The sequence below is a fragment of the Mobula hypostoma genome, chromosome 20 (assembly GCF_963921235.1).
Source record: "Mobula hypostoma chromosome 20, sMobHyp1.1, whole genome shotgun sequence".
NCBI lineage: Eukaryota > Metazoa > Chordata > Chondrichthyes > Myliobatiformes > Myliobatidae > Mobula > Mobula hypostoma.
In genome coordinates, this window is record NC_086116.1 from 46,901,767 (window position 1) to 46,920,016 (window position 18,250).

The following is an 18,250-nucleotide window of genomic DNA, read 5'->3' on the forward strand; positions in this document are numbered from 1 at the left end:
TCAGTAATAATATGATTTGTAGGACTCTGACTCTAAAATAATTCACCGAATTATAGGAAAGATGTCGATAAAATTGAGAGAGTACAGAGGAGGTTTACTAAAATGTTGCCTGGGTTTCATCTCCTAAGTTACAGAGAAAGGTTGAACAAGTTAGGTCTTTATTCTTTGGAGCATAGAAGGTTGAGGGGGGACTTGATAGAGGTGTTTAAAATTATGAGGGGGATAGAGAGAGTTGACGTGGTTAGACTTTTTCCATTGAGAGTGGGGAAGATTCAAACAAGAGGACGTGGGTTGAGAGTTAGAGGACAAAAGTTTAGGGGTAACATGAAGGGGAACTTCTTTACTCAGAGAGTGGTAGCTGTGTGGAACGAGCTTCCAGCAGAAGTGGTTGTGGCAGATTCTATGTTGTCATTTAAAGTTAAATTGGATAGATATATGGACAGGAAAGGAATGGAGGGTTATGGGCTGAGTGCAGGTCGGTGGCACTAGGATAGGGTAAGAGTTCGGCACGGACTAGAAGGGCCAAGATGGCCTGTTTCCGTGCTGTAATTGTTATATGGTTATATGGTTAAAACTGGACAAGGCTTGTATTTATGATAAAGTATGGTGTCTTTTTTGAGTTTGTATTTTAAAGCAAAATTTTGGTGAATGATGTTTGCCACGTGATTGTGCAGAGTAAGCAATCAGATTGAGATAAACTGTAGTGGGATCCTGTAATGTGTTAGATTGTTTCTGGTTTCTCTCGGCATTTTCTGCCTTATCGGCTTGAATTTGGTGGTCTTTTATTACGTAATTTTTGATAACGTTTTGTGTTAACCACCTGGTCCTGTGTTGCCACAGGGAACCCTTCCATTTCTGGGAAGAGGTCTCTAACTCTGAGCCAGGCATTCAACACTTCCTTGTTGACATCCAGTCCGCTCAGATCTTGTTGACATCTGGTCTGATGCCAAATAGTTTGAATAGGTGGAAGTTCCAAGTAAATTTCTAGTATTTTTTTTCAGTTAGTACATAGCTGGTGCACTGAGATTGGGTCCAGAGTCAGAGGTAAGTTCCTTGTGTGAGAGTGGGGACCTCGGGAGACCTCCAGTCTCCCTGGTGACTACATCAGCACAAAGAGCTCTGAGCTACAGTTCCTTAGAGACTGTGTTCAGGAACTGGAGCTGCAGCTCAGTGAACTTTGGCTCATACAGGGGAATGAAGAGGTGACAGATAGAAGCCACAGGGAGGTAGTAACCCTCAAGTCGCAGGAGGCAGATAGATTGATGATGGTCGGGAGAGGGAAAAGGAATAGGCAGCCAGTGTAGAGAACCCCTGTGACAGTTCCCTTCAATAATAATTATACCTCTTTAGATACTTTTGGGGGTTTTTAGGGGGGTTTGACCTACCAAGGGGGAAGCCGCAGTGACCTGATCTCTGGCACTGTCTCTGTGGCTCAAAAGAGAAGGAGGGAGGAAGAAGAGGAATGCAGTAATGATAGGGGATTCCATAATTAGATGAGCAGACAGCAGACTCTGTGGACGTGAAAGAAATGCCCAGGTGGTATTTTGTCTTCCAGGTGCCAGGGTCAAGGATGTCTCAGATTGGTCCACAACATTCTAAAGAGGGTGGGTGAACAGCCAGAAGTTGTACATACTGGCACCAATGACATAGATAGGAAAAAGGTGGAGGTCCTGAAGGGAGAACATAGAATAAAGGAATTTTTCCTTTATGGACTTGTTTCAAGAAGGTCAATTGATGTCCTTTGAGAAATTAGTAACTAAATACTCTCTCTCATATTCACATTTTTTGCAATATCTTCAGGTCAGACATTTTTTACAAGAATATTTAAGTAATTTTCCGTATATACAAGATTCTGACCTGTTAGACATTATTTTAAAAATGAACCCTTTAGTGAAAGGCTTTATTGGGAAAATTTATAATTTACTATTACAACAGGACAATTATCCTTTACTTAAGATCAAGCAAGATTGGGAGAGAGAGCTTAATATGACCTTGATAACAGAGGATTGGTTGTGAATTTTGAAGCTGCTTAACTCTTCTTTGATTTGTGCCAATCATTCTCTAATTCAATTTAAAATTGTACATCGTTAGTATTTGACGAAGGAGAGATTGTCTAAAATTTTTCCTAATGTAAATAATCAATGTGATAGATGCAAAACTGAGATAGCTATATTGACACATATGTTTTGGTCGTGTTCTGTATTGAAACAATTTTGGAAACCTATTTTTTCCATAACCTCTAAAGCTTTAAGAATCAATTTACAACCTAATAAATTGACAGTTTTGTTTGGTATAATTCCTCAACATATTCACGGTATTTCTATATCTGACCAATATGTAATTGCATTTGTCACATTACTGGCTAGAAGGGCTATTTTATTAAAATGGAAAGATGCTTCTGCTCCAATGGTTCTCTCAGGTGATGTTATGTCTTAGTTTGGAAAAAATTAGAAGTCAAACTTTTGATCCCAAATTTCACTTTGAGAAAAGGTGGGGTTCTTTTGCCCATTATTATCATTTGACTTGCGTTAAATGCGTTAAGCTGGTCCTTTTCTGACGCTTGGTTATATGAATTTGGTTGGCGGTTTGATTTTTTTTTAAGGAAGCTTGTATGGCGCATGGCTCTGGGTTTGTGCTCCAAATGGTTTTTTTTTTCCTTTTTTTTAGTTATTAGGGGTTTTCTTTGTTATAGTTAGTAGGGGTTCTTATTTTTCCTTCTTTCCTTTTTTCCATAAAAAAAAGCTTTAATACTTTATTTTTTGATTATTATTGATATACTGTTTAGCCTGGTTGATAGTTTATCTTTTACTCTACATATGGATATGTTATCTTGATTATTTTAATGTATTTTTCTCTGTTGTTGATTTTCAATAATAATTAATAAAAAGATTTAAAAAGAAAAGAAAAGAGAATATAGGGAGCGAGGTAGAAAACTGAAAAGCAGGACCTTGAGGGTAGTAATCTCTGGATAGCTGCCTGTGCCACACACTAGTGAGGGTACGAATACGATGATTTGGAGGTTAAGTGCATGGCTGAAGAATTGATGCAGGGACAGGGTTTCAGATTCCTGGATCATTGGGATCTCTTCTTGGGAAGGTATGACTTGTACAAAAGGATGGGTTATACTTGAACTTGAGAGGGACCAATATTATTGCAAGCAGGTTTGCTTGAGCTGTGGGGTAGGTATTACGCAATGACACAGATATGATTAGAGAGCTTAAGGTGAAGGAAACCTTAGGAGACAGTGATCATAATATGATAGAATTCACCCTGCAGCTTGAGAAGGAGAGGCTAAAATTGGATATATCAGTATTACAATGGAGAAAATTAAATTACAGAGGCGTGATAGAGGAGCTGGTCAAAGTTGATTGGAAAAGGACACTAGCAGGGATGACAGCAGAACAGAAATGGCTGGAGTTTCTGGGAGCAATTTGGAAGGCACAGGAAAGATATATCCCAAAGGTGAAGAAGCATTCCAAAGGGAGGATGAGACAACAGTGCTGACAAATCAACGGCAGCATAAAAGCAAAAGAGAGGGCATATAATATTGCAGAATTTAGTGGGATTAGTACTGGATTAGGAAGCTTTTAAAAACCAACAGAAGGCAATAGAAAAAGCTGTAAAGAGATAATATAAAATATGCAGGCAAGGTAGCTAATAATAGGAAGGAGAATACAAAAAGATTTTTCAGATATATAAAGAGTAAAAGAGAGTTGAGAGTGGATATTGGACCATTGGAAAATGATGCTGAAGAGGTTATAATGTGAAACAAAGAAATGGCCCACTAACTTGGTAAGTATTTTGCATCAGTCTTCACTGTGGAAAGTCAGAAGGTGGGGAGAAGGTGCTTGGGAAGCTGAAAAGTCTGAAGGTAGTTAAGTCACCTTGGCCAAATGGATTACACCCCAGGGTTTTCAAAGAGGTGGCTGAAGAGATTGTGGAGACATTAGTAATGATCTTTCAAGAATCTCTAGATGCTGAAATAGTTCCAGAGGAACGGAAAATTACAAATGTCACTCCACTCTTTAAGAAGAGAGGGAAGTAGAAGAAAGGAAACTATAGGCCGGTTAGCCTGACTTTAGTTGTTAGAAAGATGTTGGTGTCAATTATTAAGGATGAGGTTTTGAGGTACATGGCGAAATAGGCCAAATTCATCAAAGATTTCTTAAGGGGAAATCTTGCCTGACAAATCTATTCAAATTCTATGAGGAAATAACAGGCAGGATAGACAAAGGAGAGTCAGTGAATGTTGTTTATTTGGATTTTTAGAAGGCCTTTGACAAGGTGCTGCACATGAAACTACTTAACAAGATAAGAGTCATGGAATCACAGGGAAGATGTTACCATGGATAGAGAATTGGCTGATTTGAAGGAGGCAAAGAGTGGGAAAAAAGGTGGCCTTTTCTATTTGGCTGCCAGTGACTAATGGTGCTCCACAGGGCTCAGTGTTGGGACCACTTCTTTTTCTGTTATATGTCAATGATTTGGATGAAGGAATTGATGGCTTTGTTGCCAATTTTGCATATGTTACTAAGACCGTTGGAGGGGCAGGTAGTGTTGAGGAAGCAGGGTGTCTGCAGAAGGACTTAGATTAGTGGTCACCAACCTTTTTAAGCCCAAGATACCCTACCTCGACCTTAGTGAAAGGCAAGATCTACCTACTAAATCATTTAGAGAAAAAACAGCTCAGATTGTACTTCCAAAAAGTATTTTGTGTAATTCAAATACAATTAGCCCAAATAAAAGGGCTAATTGGGCTTTTATTTTGGGCTAATTTTATTTGAATTACACAAAATACTTTTGTCAAACTTTCAAATTATTTCAAACAAGAAAACAATGTAACTAGCATATCACACAGGCCATAGCTGTCTTTCTTTAAGAATATTACAATACTTCACACCTTTAATTCTAAGTTTCATCATTTAATTTTATTTCAGCACAAAAAATAAATGAATAAAAATTGACTGTTGCACTCAGTGTGATGACTGGCGCTGAATTTCTTCTGCTAGTTCCCTGAAATTTGGCTCATAACTACAGACAGCCAGTCTGAGGTGTCTGTCAGTAAGACAGCTCCTGTACTTAGATTTAATAATTTTCATCTGTGAAAATGCAATTTCACAAAGATAAGTTGACCCGAAGTAGGCACTGACTTTTAGTGCCATAAAACCAACATGCACACCACGCATTGCTGGGGCCCATCAGTTGTAATTGCCACCAGTTTATGAATGAGAATGTCATTTTCACGGACATATTTTTTAAACTCATTGTAAATATCCTCACCTCTCGTTCTCTCCTTTAATTGTAAAAGAGTGAGGAAGTCCTCCTTTGTTGTAAAATCCTGGAAAGCCATTCTGACAAATACAAGCTGAGCTGTTTGCATTACATCCAGGGATTCATCAAACTGTAGCGAAAAATATTCACAGAGAGACAAATCCTTTAACACTTGTCGATCCATATCCTCTGACAGTGACTCTACCCTCCTTGTCACTGTTGCAGGGCTAAGCGGTATGTTATGTATTGCGGTTGTGATGTAGTTTTTGTTTTTAAAGTCATTGAAAACAGTAACTGCGGTAATGGCTATTGCTTCCTTGAATAAATCGCCATCTGTAAAAGGCTTCTTGTGTTTAGCCAAAAGGTGACTTACACGAAATGATGTGTCAATAGCTGCCTTATTTTGAGCAGCATGTTTTGTGAAAAACGATTGCTGGGCTTTCAACCCCGATTTCAGCTCCTCAACTTTCCTGGCACAAATTGCGCTCTTTGGGGGGTAGGTGTCTTTAAATTTCTGGTGGTTGGTGTTGTGGTGCTGATCCAGATTCCCTCTTTTAGACAGTGCTTGTGTTTGGTGGCACAACATACATACACACTTGTCTTTCACCAAGGTAGATAGAAATTCCTCGTCCCATTCTGGATGGAATTTGTATGTTTTTGCCTTCTTTCATGGAGCCTGCGCCATGCTATCAGGATATCACGAGCGATTGCCAATTGCGTCACCTCTGATCTGGGCCGACATTTATGTGCCAGGCGGCACCTAATCAACTAGCTGGTTTATTTCGGCTTTTTTCTTAAAGATGTGCTGGGTGCGTCCTGGCCACCGCTGCATTCTTCACGGTCCGGTATCGGTCCGTGGCCCGGAGGTTGGGGACCACTGCCATATATTGATGTTTGCGACAGTCTGTACTCTTATCTAATCTGATTGGTCACTTTGATGCAGCACAAGTTACGCTGAAAACGCGGTACATGGCGAGGGAGCTACACACATGCGCACTGGGCAGAAAGAACGGAACTAAAACCCCGCAACCCAGAAACAATCTCTCTTTTCAAATAGTTTTCAATAGCGAAAATATTGCTATATTACCATTATCCTAATTAGTATTACTTATTTTTATAATGCTCACATTACAACTGTATTTGTGTATTTATTTTTGATTTTTTTCAGGATCTGCTGGGAAAGTCTCAAAGATCGACAGGTTGGCGACACTAATTTAGATAGATTGGAACAATGGGCAAAGAGGTAATAGATGAAATACAGAGGAGGAAGTGCATGGTCATGCAATTTGATAAAAGGAATAAAGGGGTGGACTATTTTCTAAATGGGAAGAAAGTTCAAAACCCAGAACTACAAAGAGACTTGGGAGTCTGCATGCAGGATTCCAAGAAGGTTAACTAGCAGGTTGAGTCAATGGTAAGGAAAGCAAGTGTAATGTTAGCATTCATTTCAAGAGGACTGGAAGGCGATAGCAAGGATGTAATGCATTGGAGTACTGTGAGCAACTTTGGACCTCTTATCTAAGAAATCAATGCTGGCAAGGAAGAGGATCCAGAAGATGTTCATGATCATGTTTTTTTAGCATGTCGCACCAGACACTCAGCCGTTCTTGTCTGGCACGTGGTGTCAGGATTGGTCTCCTTTTGGATTAATTGGGTCACGCTATGAACATTCCGGACTCGACCCTTTTTTTTTAACGAGGCCGAGTGGCTAGCTCGACGTTCAACCCGGCACGGATGGAAAGCGCGCTCGGTGGGTGGCCCGACATAGATTCAAACTCAGGAACCTTCGCTCCAGAGTCCAGCGTTGATGCCATTGCGCCACCAGCCGGCCTATGATACTGATCCCGGCAATGAAAGGGTAAACACATGGGGAGTGTTTGATAGCTCTAGGCCTGTTTTCACTGAGTTTACTGGAATGAGGGGGGAGTTGATTAAAATCTTTCAAATATTGAAAGGTTTGGATGGAGTCGATTTGGAGAGGATGTTCCCTATTTTGAAGGACTGTAGGACCGGAGGTCACAGCCTCAGAATAGAGGGACGTCCATTTAGAACAGACTTGAGGATTTTCTTTAGTCAAAGGGTGGTTAATCTGTGAAATTCATTGCTACAGATGGCTGTGCCAGCCAAGTCACTGGGATATATCGAAGGCAGAGGTTGATAGGTTTTTGACTAATCAGGGTATCAAAGGTTATGGAGAGAAGACAGGAGAGTGGGTTTGAGAAGGATAAAGGAGCTTTGAGAATGGAAAAAGAGCTTTGAGCAGCAGCCAGTCTGGACATCAGAAGTTTTGAGAGAAGGGGACTTCAATCAAGTCCACTGGCCAAGTACAAAAGGCAGCAGTGGGTCACTACAGTGAAAAAGAGCTTTGACCAGCAACCCTTCGGCATTTGGGATTGATCAGCAAGAGCAAATTAAAGGAAGATTGTGGTTAGCACAGTGGGCATCGTCACAGCAGCTGTTTCTTAGTGGACAGAGTCAGAGTGGTGATCTTGAGGCTTTAGCTCTTTGAGGCTTAAACGAAGAGCGGTTTCAGTCAGAGAAAACAAAGAAAAGAAAAGCTCAATGTTAAGTTCTTTTTTCTTCCTTTCTTTATATCTGCTCAGCTAGGGCAGTAGAGAAGTCAGGCAGGGTAGCTGAAAGCTCCTCTTGCAGGATGTGGGACGGCAGGGAGGCCTCCAGTGTCCCTGATGACGACAGCTGAGAGAATGCATCCAATTGCAGCTTCTAACAATCTGCATTAAGGAGTTGGAGCCTGAACTGGATGAACTCCAGATCATTCAGGAGGCTGGAGGGGTGATAGTTAGCACATATAGAGGGGTAGTTACAGCCAAGGTGCAGGACACAGGAATCTGGGTGACTATCAGGAAGGAGAAAGGGGTTAAGGAGCCAGTGCAGAGTACCCTTGTGGCTATCCCCCTCAACAACAGGTATATCACTTTGGATACCGTCAGGGGGGTTGACCTAACAGAGAAAAGTCACAGTGCTCGGGTCTCTGGCACTGAGTCTGCCTCTGTGACTCAGAAGGGAAGCGGGGAGAAGAGGCACACTGTGGTGATAGGAGATTCGATACTTGGGGAATGGACAGGAGGCTCTGTGGGCAAGAATGAGTTTCCTGAATAATATGTTTGGAGGGTTATGGGCTGGGTGCAGGTCAATGGGACTAGCAGAATAAGGTTTCGGCACAGACTAGAAGGGCCGGATGGCCTGTTTTCTGTGCTGTAGTGTTCTATGGTTCTATGGTTCTATGTTGCCTCCTGGGATATCTCAGATCGAGTCCTCAGCATTCTTAAGTGGGAGGGTGAACAGCCAGAAGTCCTGGTCCATTAGACACCAATGACAAGGGTAGGACAAGTGATGAGGTGCAGTAAAGGGAGTTCAGGGAGTTAGGTACCAAGTTAAAGGGCAGGCCTCCAGGATCGTGATCTCAGGGTTGCAACCCATGCCATCTGCTACTGAGGCCAGAACTAGGAAGGCTGTACAGTTTAATACGTGGCTAAGGAGTTACTCTACGAGGGAGGGCATAAAATTTTTGGATCATTGGGCTCTCTTCCAGGGAAGGTGGGACCTGTACAGAAGGGATGTTTTGCACCTGAGCTGGAGAGGGACTAATATCATGGCGGAAAGGTTTGTTAATGCTGCACAGTGGGGTTTAAATTAGAATTGTAGGGGGATGGGAACCAGAGTGCCGGAACAGTTATTGGAGAGGTGGTGGAGGCAGATGTTGGCCAGGACTCAGACAAAGTTAGGAATCGAAAGGTCGAGCATGGAGTGACTAGTGTCCTGAGCTGCATATATTTCAATGCAAGAAGTACTGTAGGAAAGGTAGATAATAGTGCTGAAGATGAGGCAGCTGGGGCAAACGGACAATGTGTAGTGAGGAGAGGCTTTTGATAGGGCAAAATAACAGTCAACAGGATGAGTTACAATGCAAAAGACAGACAAAATGGAAAAGGACGGACTGACAGCTGTGCTTACAGACGTTTTTAATCTCTCCCTCTCCCAGTGTAGAGTGCCCTCCTGCTTCAAAATATCCACCATTACCCCTGTACCTAAAAAGACCGAGGTAACATGTCTTGTCACACTCACCTCAATAATAAGCAAATGCTTTGAGAGGCTGGTCAAGGCCTACATCTACAGCTTGCTACCACCCACACTGAACCCCCTACATCCGCCTACCGACACAACCGATCAACAGAAGATGCAATAGCCACAGCTCTTCATACCGTCTTTACACATCTGGAGAAGAAGGATGTTTGTGAGAGAATGCTATTTTTAGACTACAGTTCAGCATTCAACATCATAATTCCCTCCAGGCTCGACAAGAAGCTCAGAGACCTCGGCCTTCACCCTGCCTTGTGTAGCTGGATCCTGGACTTCCTGTCAGATCACCAGAAGGTGGTAAGATTGGGCTCCCTCACCTCTGCCCCTCTGATCCTCAACACAGGTACCCCTCAGGACTGTGTCCTAAGTCCCCTCCTGTACTCCCTGTATTCCCATGACTGTATCACCACTCACAGCTCCAATCTGCTAATTAAATTTGCTGACGATACTGCATTGATTGGCCTAATCTCAGATAATAACAAGGGAACCTACAGAGAAGAAGTCATCACCCTGACACAGTGGTGTCAAGAAAACAACCTCTCCCTCAATGTCACAAAAACAAAAGAGCTGGTTGTGGACTACAGGAGAAGTGGAGAAAATTGACATCAATGTACCTGAGCTTGAGAGGGTGAACAGTTTTAAGTTCCTTGGCATACGCATCACCAAGGATCTCACGTGGTCTGTACATACTGGCTGTGTAGTGAAAAAGACACAACAGCACCTCTTTTACCTCAGACAGTTGAAGAAGTTTGGTATGGGCCCCCAAATCTTAAGAACTTTCTACAAAGGCACAATTGAGAGCATCCTGACTGGCTGAATCACTGCCTGATATAGGAACAGTACTTCCCAATTGCAAGACTCTTCAGGACATTTACAAGGACAGGTGTGTAAAAAGGGCCTGAAGGATCATTGGGGACCCAAGTCACCCCAACCACAAACTGTTCCAGCTGCTACCATCCATGAACTGGTACCACAGCATAAAAGCCAGGAACAATAAGCTCCGGGACAGCTTCTTCCACTGGACTGATTAATTCATGTTGATACAATTGTATTTCTATGTTATATTGTACATACTATTGTATGCATTGCATACTATTGTATCATACATTCTATAGTACACACTATTTATTATAATTTACTATAAATTGCACATTGCACATTTAGACGGAGACGTAATGTAAAGATTTTTACTCCTTATGTATACGAAGGAAGTAAGAAACAAAGCCAATTCAATTCAATTCAATTTAATATAGGACTGAAGGTGTTGTATTTGAATGTGTACAGCATACAGAATAAGGTAGATGAACTTACAGCACAGCTGCAAATTGGCAAGTTTTAAGTTGTAGGCATCATTGAATCATGGCTGAAAGAAAATTACAGCTGGGAACTTAATGTCCAAGGATACACATTGTATCAAAGGGACAGGCAAGTAGGCAGAGGGGGTGGCGTTGCTCTGTAGGTAAAAAATGAAATCAAATCATTAGAAAGCGGTGACATAGGGTCAGAAGGTGTTGAATCATTGTGGGTAGAGCTAAGGAACTGCAAGAGTAAAAAGTCCCTGATGCGAGTTGTATACAGACCACCTAACAGTAATAAGGATGTGGCCTACAAATTACAATGGGAGATAGAAAACGCATGCCAAAAGGGCAATGTTACAATTGTCATGGGGGACTTCATTATGCAGATAGATTGGGAAAATCAGGTTAGTGATGGATTCCAGGCAGGGGAGTTTCTAGGGTGCCTACGAGATGGCTTTTTAGAGCAGCTCATGATTGTTAGCTGTTCTGGATTGAGTGTTGTGCAATGAACTAGAATTGATTAAAGAGCTTAATGAAAAAGAACCCTAAGGGGCAAGTGATCATAATATGATTGAATTCACCCTGAAATTTCAGAAGGAGAAGCTAAGGTCAGGTGTATCAGGGAATTACTGAAGCATGAGAGAGGAGTTGGCCGGAACTGTTTGGAAAAGAACACTGGCATGGATGACGGCAGAGCAACAAGGGCTGGAATTTCTGGAAGCAATTCAGAAGGCACAGGATATATACATCCTAAAGAGGAAGAAATATTCTAAGGGAAATATGACACAACCATGGCTAACAAGAGAAGTCAAAGCCAACATAAAAGCCAATTAGAGGGCATAACAGAGCAAAATTAGTGGGAAGGTAGAGGAACAGGAAGCTTTTAAAAGCCAACGAAGGGCAACTAAAAAGTCATTAAGAAGGTAAAGATGGAATTTGAAAGTAAGCTAGCCAATAATATTGAAGAGGATACCGAGAGTTTCTTCAGGTGCATAAAGTATAAAAGAAAGGTGAGAGTGGATATCGGACCAGTGTAAAACAATGCTAGAGGTAGTAATGGGGGACAACAAAATGGCAGGTGAACTGAATGTGTATTTTCTGTCAGTCTTCAATGTAGAAGTCACTAGCAGTATGGTGGAAGTTCCAGGTGTCAGGGGGCATGAAATGTGTGTAGTTATCATAACTAAGGAGAAGGTTCTTGGGAAACTAAAAGGTCTGAAGGTAGAAAAGTGACCTGGAACAGATGGTGTACACTCCAGAGTTCTGAAAGAGGTGACTGAAGAGATCATGGAGGCATTAGTAATGATCTTTCAAGAATCACTAGATTCTGGAATAGTTATGGAAGACCGGAAAATTGCAATGTCACTCCATTCTTCAAGAATGGAGGCAGAATGAAAAAAGCCTGTTAATCTGACCTCAATGGTTGGGAAGACATTGGAGATGATTATTAAGGATGAGGTCTCAGCATACTTGGAGGCACATGATAAAATAGGCTGTAGTCAGCATGATCTCATCAAGGGATAATCTTGCCTGACAATTATGTTAGAATTCTCCGAAGAAATATCAAGCAGGATAGACAAATGCAAATCGATTGACGTTGTGCTTGGATTTTCAGAAGGCCTTTGACAAGGTCTACACTTCCAACGATAGGGGAGCAGAGGTGCAAGGGATAGGCGTGACATGGTCCTGGCAGAGGTAGGAACCACGAGGACAAAAGGCGGTTATCGAAGGCAGTGGAGTTGGGGTTACAGAGCACGTGGACGAAATGGGATCTTTCCAAGAGCAAGGTCACTTGGGCAGAGATTTGGAGACTGGAGCTCTTCCACATTTCTTTCCTCCTGCAGTCCATGTATGACAATCTCCCTACACCATCACAGCTGCACACATGGGGGCTGAGAGAGGTTCATAACTGCAAGCTTTCCGGTCAGTAGGGTTCATTGGCACATGTACTGTCAGGATGCAGGTCCAGCTGTCCCTTGCTGACATACTGGAGTGGGAGAGGTGTAAAAAGAGACCAGCTGGCAGAGGGGCAAACAGGGCAGTCATTTTGATCATGGAGAGGGCCACGCCAGTCGTATCAAAGAGGCATAAATTCAATCTGCTGCAAACTGCCAAATCATGGGAGATGAGGGTCAACGTGGGGAGGAAGCTGCAGGTCCCGGAACTGGTGCAAACCACAAGTTGACCAGACTTTGTACTGTGGTGCACCGAAGACAAGAAAATCATCCTGGTGGAGCTCACAGTACCGTAGGAGGAAGGAAGCAAGGAGACTCAAAAGAGGAAGGCCCTGAAGTACCAGTCCTTAGTCCAGGAGTGCAGGGACAAAGGATGGCAGGTGTGGCTATTCCCCATGGAGATCGGCTGTAGAGGGGTCCCAGCAAGGTCGGTATGGATATTGCTCTCTGCACTGGGCCTTGATGAAAAGAGCAAGAACCTAGCAGCTCGCAGGATGGGGGAGGAAGCAGAAAGAGCCTCTTGCTGGATATGGAGCAGGCGAGAGGGGTTGAGCTGGAAGTCAGGAGCAGATGGGCAGTGACTTGGCCACCACTGCTGACCCCGAACTGGAGAGTGTAGTGGTTAGGGGTCGTAACACTCTACTAAGGTTGGGCACGACCTGAAGGCATCTGCTGCCAGCCAGAGGCTATGGTTACCTCATCAGGCAACTGAAGAGAGCACCCCGGTGTATGATGCAAGCTAGCATAGATATAGCAGTGGCCAATTGGCAAGAGGCAAAGAGTGGGAATAAAGAGAGACTTTTCTGGTTGTCTGCCAGTGACTAGAGGTGTTCCACAGGGGTCTGTGTTGGGACCAATTCTTTTTACATTACAGGTGAATGATTTGGATGATGGAATTGATAGCTTTATTACAAAGTTTGCAGATGCTATGAACATAGGTGGAGGGGCCTGTAGTAGAGAGGCTACAGAAAGACTTAGACAGATTTGGAGAATGGGCAAAAAAATGGCAGATAAAATACTGTGTCGGGAAGTATATGGTCATGCACTTTGTTAGAATAAATGAAAGGGTTGACTGTTTTCTAAAATGGAGAGAAAATACAATAAAACTGAGGCGCAAATGGACTTGGGAGTCCTTGTGCAGGATTCTCTGCAGGTTAATTTGCACATTGAGTCTGTGGTGAGGAAGGCAAATGCAATGTTAGCATTCATTTCAAGAGGACTAGAATATAAAATCAAAGATGGAAAGAGGAGACTTTATAAAGCACTGGTGAGGCCTCAGTTGGAGCACTGAGAGCAGTTTTCGGCCCTTTATCTTAGAAAGGATGTGCTGGAATTGGAGAGGATTCAAAAGAGATTCACGAAAATGATCCCAGGATTGAATGGCTTGTTATATGAAGAGTGTTAAATGGCTCTGGGCCTGTATTCACTAGAATTCGGAAGAATAAGGGGTGACCTCATTGAAACCTATCGAATAGTGAAAGGCCTTAATAAAGTAGTTGTGGAGGGGATGCTTCCTATGGTTGGAGAGTCTTAGACCAGATGACACTTCCTCAGAGTAGAGGGGCATCCTTTTACGACGGAGATGAGGAGGAATTTCTTTTGCCAGAGAGTGGTAAATCTGTGGAATTTTTTAAGGCAGAGGTTGATAGATTCTTGATTGGTCAGGGAATGAAGGGATATGGGGAGAAGACAGGAGATTGTGGTTGAGAGGAAAATTGGACCAGCCATGATGAAATGGTGGAGCAGGCATGGTGGGCCAAATGGCCTAATTCTATTCCTATATCTTATGGTCTTATGGAATGGCAGAGCACACTCAATGGTCTGAATGGTTTAATTCTGCTGCTACGTCTTATGGTCTTATAATATACTCCTTCTTAACCACCTTATCAACTTGTGCAGCAGCTTGGAGGGAATCTACATATGCGAACCCTAAGAACCCTCTGTAACTCCACACTGCTAAGTGCCCTGCCATTAATTCTGTACTCTGCCTTCAAGTTTGACCTTCCAAAGTTTATCATATAACCATATAACAATTACAGCACGGAAACAGGCCATCTCAGCCCTTCTAGTCCATGCCGAACTCTTACCCTATCGTAGTCCCACCGACCTGCATTCAGCCCATAACCCTCCATTCCTTTCCTGTCCATATATCTATCCAATTTAACTTTAAACAACAACATAGAACCTGCCTCAACCACTTCTGCTGGAAGCTCGTTCCACACAGCTACCACTCTCTGAGTAAAGAAGTTCCCCCTCATGTTACCCCTAAACTTTTGTCCTCTAACTCTCAACCCATGTCCTCTTGTTTGAATCTTCCCCACTCTCAATGGAAAAAGTCTAACCACGTCAACTCTATCAATCCCCCTCATAATTTTAAACACCTCTATCAAGTCCCCCCTCAGCCTTCTACTCTCCAAAGAATAAAGACCTAACTTGTTCAACCTTTCTCTGTAACTTAGGAGATGAAACCCAGGTAACATTTTAGTAAACCTCCTCTGTACTCTCTCAATTTTATTGACATCTTTCCTATAATTTGGTGACCAGAAATGTACAAAATACTCCAGATTTGGCCTTACCAATGCCTTATACAAATTCAACATTACATCCCAACTCCTATACTCAATGCTCTGATTAATGAAGACCAGCAAACCAAAAGCTTTCTTCACCACCCTATCCACATGAGATTCCATCTTCAGAGAACTATGCACCTATCACAACTAAGTATCACTTCGCACTTTTCCCAAATTAACTCCAACTGAAACTTCTCAGCCTATCTCTGCATTCGATCAATGTCCCATTGCAATCCATGAGAAATTGCTACACTGTCCAAACACCACCAACCTTCATATCGTCTGCAAGCTTACTAATCCGCCTTCCACTTCTTTGTCCAACTCTTTTATAAAAACCACAAAGAACAGTGGTCCAAATACAGATCTCTGTGAAATACCACAGGTAACCAACCTCCTGGCAGAATACGCTCTATCTACTACTACCCTCTGCCTTCTATGGTCAAGCCAATTCTGAATCCACACTGCCAAGTTTCCCTGGATCCCTGACTTTCTGATGTGCCTGCCATGAGGAATCTTATCAAATACTTACGAAAATCCATAAATACTGCATCCACTGCTCTACCTTCATCAGTGTATTTTGTCACATCCACAAAGAATTCCATCAGGCGCATGAGATAAGACGTGCCCCTCACAAAGCCATATCTACTATACAATATCAGACTGTGTTTCTCCAATCCTGTCTAAGAATCCAATAATTTTCCCACACCAATGAAAGACTTACTGGTCTATAACTCCCCAGATTATCCCTAATCCCATTCATGAACAAAAGAATAACATTTGCCACCGTCCAGTGAAGGTACAAAGATCTGTTTGGTCACCTCCCAATGTAAGCTTGAGTGTCTTCTGTCTGGCACCAGGGACTTATCTATCCTAATGTTTTTCAGAAGTTCTAACACTGCCTCTTTTCTAACCTCAACATTTTCCAGTACTTAGCCTGTTCTATGCTAACCTCATATTCATCAAAGTCCCTCTTCCTGCTAAATACTGAAGCAAAGTATTCATTAAGGGCCTTCCCTACCTCTTCCAACTGCAGTATGTTTCCTCTTTTATTCCCAATCGGTCCTACTCTCATTCTAGTCATCCTGTTCTTCACCTGTGTGTAGAATGCTTTGGGGATTTCCTTAATCCTCCTCAGCAAGGCTTTCACATGTCTCCTTCTAGCTCTCGCAAACCATTCTGGCTACCTTATAACCCTCAAGAGTCCTGCCTAATCTTTGCTTCCTAAACCTTAAGTGTGCTTGCTCCTTCCTCGTGACTAAATGTTCCACTTCTTGTCAACCATGGTTCTTTCACCCTACCATCCTTTTCCTGCCACAATGGGACAAATCTATCCAGAACCCATGAAAGTATTCTGTAAATAATCTTCACATTTCCATTACATTTCCATGAGAACATCTATTCCCAATTTATGCCCCCAAGTTCTGCCTATTAGCATCATAATGACCCCTCCCCAATTAAATACTCTCCATATCATCTGCTCCTATCCTTGTCCATGGCTTTGCTAAAGATCCAGGAGTTGTGGTCACTGTGTCTGAAATGCTCACCCACCAAGAGATCTAACATCTGACCTGGTTCATTGCCCAGTACTAGATCCAGAATGGCCTCTCCTTTAGCCAGTTTATCTAAGGAATCCTTCCTGGGTTACAGCTAACAAATTCTGTCCCATCTAATTCTCTTGCACTAAGGAGGTGCCTATCAATATTAGGGAAATACAAGTCACCCATGACAAACAAATCTGCTCCTCCATGTCACCGTTGCTATTGAGGACCAATAGAATACACACAATAAAATGATTTTTCCCTTCCTGTTTCTGACTTTCATCCACACAGACTCAGTGGACGATCTCTCCCTTTCTGCAGCTGTGATACTATCCCTGATTAACAATGCCACTCCACCGGTCCTTTTACCGCCCTCTCCATCCCTTTTAAAATGTCTGAACTCTGAAATATCCAGCAGCCATTCCTGCCCTTGTAACAGCCATTTCTCTGCAATGCCTACAACATCGTAGCTCCATGAACTGATCTAAATTCATCATCCTTGTTCCGGATACTTCTTGCATTAAAGAAAATGCATTTTGGCCCATCCAAGTAACTGCATCTATGTCCTGTCTCACACCTCTAACTTCCAGCACATCCAGCACATCATCCTTTGTCATTGGCAACAGCTGCAACTGAATGGCACCACTAGCCACATCTTTCCCTCTCCACTCCTTTCCACGTTCTGCAGGCATTAACCTTTCCATAACCCTCCGGTCCACTCATTCCTGCTCCGCAAACCTGCACTTTCCTCTCAAACCACCAGAGTTACATCACTTGTTTCTACACTCTCCTATTCCAGGGACCTCAACAGCCTTTGCAGGTGAGACAAAGATTTATGTGCAAGTCTCTCTTCTGCATTTGGTGCTCAATCTGGGGCCTTCTCTGTGTCAGTGAAACTAAACACAGACCATTCCCCCATTGACTGGTTTATCCTTCATCTTCTCCAGTGCCAGGGAGGTGTCCAACCCAAACTCATCTCATCTTCCACCTGGGCAGGGTACAACCCAATAATTTGTTGCTCAGTCGTTAAGTCAAGTCTAAATCTTCGTGACCTCATGGACCATAGAGTCCATAATGTTTTCATGGCAAGATACGAAAGTAGAGCACCAGGCCTTTCTTCCACGCAGATACTGCTGCTGCCCAAGTCAGGACCACCTGCTTTGAAGTCCAGTGCTGGTACCACTACAGCACCAGCCAACCCAATTGGAAAGCTTAATTTTCCAATTTCAGGTAACCTTACCTCCTGTGTTTCCCTCTCTCTCACCTTCCAATCCACTTCTGGTCCTCCCATTTTTGTTCCATTTCCCATATACTCTGTCTCCCAGCTACTTCTGTCCATCATCGTTCACTCCTCCTCAGTCCACCAATCATTTGTCTCACCCCTCTACCTCTCCTCTTTATACTGGCTAGCCTTCCACTCCACTCTGAATCTTGATACACTGTCCCAACACAAAACATCAGCAATTCCATTCTCCTTTGAAGGCTGCTTGACCTTAGTTTCTCCAGCAGTGTGATCT